This window comes from Palaemon carinicauda, chromosome 33 (assembly GCF_036898095.1).
Source record: "Palaemon carinicauda isolate YSFRI2023 chromosome 33, ASM3689809v2, whole genome shotgun sequence".
NCBI classification, from domain to species: domain Eukaryota; kingdom Metazoa; phylum Arthropoda; class Malacostraca; order Decapoda; family Palaemonidae; genus Palaemon; species Palaemon carinicauda.
The window spans coordinates 67,537,245-67,539,744 of NC_090757.1; positions in this window are offsets into that span (position 1 = coordinate 67,537,245).

Below are 2,500 nucleotides of genomic sequence, written 5' to 3' on the forward strand. Positions count from 1 at the left end.
AAAATTCTTCTTCTTCTTCCTCTTCTTCTTCTTTCGAATATCTGCATCCTCTTCTTCTTTCTAGTGTCATTTTCTTCTTCATCTTCTTCTTCCCAATGTTTGTATCTTCTTGTCCTTTATCTTCTTCTCAATGTCTGTATCCACTTATTATTCCTTTTCATCCTTCTCTTCCTCTGCCTATTTCTCTTTCCAATTACCCGCTTCCCCTAAACCCTTACCCAACGCCTCCTTTTATTTTCCATCGAGGAAGTTAAGGTTATTTGTTTATATGAGCCAACTAGCCTTGTCATCTTAAGCGACATAGTTTGATAGACAAAACTCTTCTTATTGATAATGATATCAATAAGCTTATTCTTCCGCTATTCCCCTTTTCTCGATAAAAAATCGTTGGCTGATCAAAAAAAAAAAAAAAAAAAGTAATGTTGTAAAAACAAACTGTCTAAAAGAAGCCATTTATATGAAGGGGTGGGATTTTATAAGAGCAAAATGAGAGAGAGAGAGAGAGAGAGAGAGGAGAGAGAGAGAGAGAGAGAGAGAGAGAGAGAGAGAGAGAGAGAGAGAGAGAGAGAGAGTTATTTCAAGCTAGCATTTTTGGTTCTTGCGTCATAAAATTGATGTCTTTCAAACGTGGGCGATGTCAGGAAAAGTTCAGATTTTATTTCTAACGCCGTCTTTTCTGAAAAGAAACTTCAGTCCATCTTAGCAAAGGGTTTAGCCGTGGATTTCTGTAAGCTCTTTGATGACTTCAGACACACACAAAATATATATTTTTTATACAATAGGTTGTATAAAGAAGGTCTCTTCTTCTTTCAGAATAAACTTGAAACCATAAAATCGACGATCCATATGTATAATAATCTCTGCCACATAAATTAACCATTTTGATTTAAAATATATACAATAATTATTTCTAGGAATTCTTATATCACTTTAATATATTTCTACGAGCTTGTGGATTTTTATTCCATTGGATAATTAGTATATGGTATAGTCTCCTTTATTTGAGTAGCTCAAAGAGAAATGGATTGCGTCTGGAAGATTTTTTTTCTTCTTTTTTGATAACAGCAAGCAATGTATTACCAAAGGGGACATACGGGTCATACCCACCAAACAATTTAAACAGAAGGGCTATACAATGGCTATTCACCTTCCGTTTTTATCAAGAAATCCTTAAAATCTGATATGGGAAATTGGTAAAGAATTTTACATCTGTAGGATCTGAGTCCATGTTAGAAACATTTATTAGAACCAGCCAGGGATTTTTTTTTTCATACATATGGAAACTAAAAATATTTTGAAAATACGGGATAAAGCAGAAAACTCTGTCCTCGGTGGCAATAAGGTAAGAAACCTTGTTTTAGTCACATACACTAAGGTTTTGCTATGACCTCAAATTCCTTCATCGAAAAATAGATATAACAATTGCAGCCAAACCGGTATATTACATTCGCTTCTGAGTCTCGAGGTCTTTCAAAGCATCCAATATAAGTTGAAAGGTCTAAGTAAATTGGTAAATAAAATTATATAACATAACTTGATTTTGGTCAGATTTGATTAAAAAAGGAATCTTGCAAAAACGAAAAGTCGAGTATTTGATAATGCAAAGCAGTTGAGTAAGTGTTGTGAAAATTACCTCTTAAAAATCTGTGCAAAATCAGATAAAAATATCAGCCCCCATATCATTTGATAAATTAAACCAAACTTGTCTCAACACAATACAAATGCAAACTATTATTTTTCCAATTGCGACATAATGTAAACCACTGATTCCGTCATATTAGTCATAAAGATTAATCAGTTTAATGCGTTACATTAACTGACAACTGTGAGGGATAACACTCGGATAAAGCGTAATTAGTGTCGTACATGTGGCTGCTGATTTTCTTAAAGTTCCTGATAGAACTCAATTATGTAAAGACGAGATGTTATAACCAGTTTGCAAAGAATAAAATTTTAATGCTTTAAGGTTTTGTGAATTTATTAAACAATACTACCACCGTATATCCTGCGTGTCGTAGAATACAACTAAAAGGACAGCTGATGCCTTGCAACCTTGCTTTTTATCGAAAGGATAGACTCATTGCCAGTAACTGTGGAAACTGTTGCCTTGCAGTTAAACTATTTAGTCAGATGTTAGAACAACCGCCAATAACTGCTTGATGACAGCAAGACGAGTGATCATAAAATCATTGTGTCAAATTATTGACCATGGCTCACGTTATTAGGGCGCATGTGGCAACCGACCTCTTATTGTACGAATAACGTAGGAAAGAAGACTACTATACATAAACATGAAGATAGAACATGCACCTCTGACAAAATGTTTAGTGCTAAGATCGACTTCACAGACACAATGGATTCTTTACTTTTAGGCTTGAAATAATATCCATAAACCTTTACCTCAACATTATTGTGTAACATTGCTTTATCTAACTGTTTTATAAGTTTCTTAAATCTTTACTACAGACATGCATATACGCATGAGTTTGTGCATGCTTAT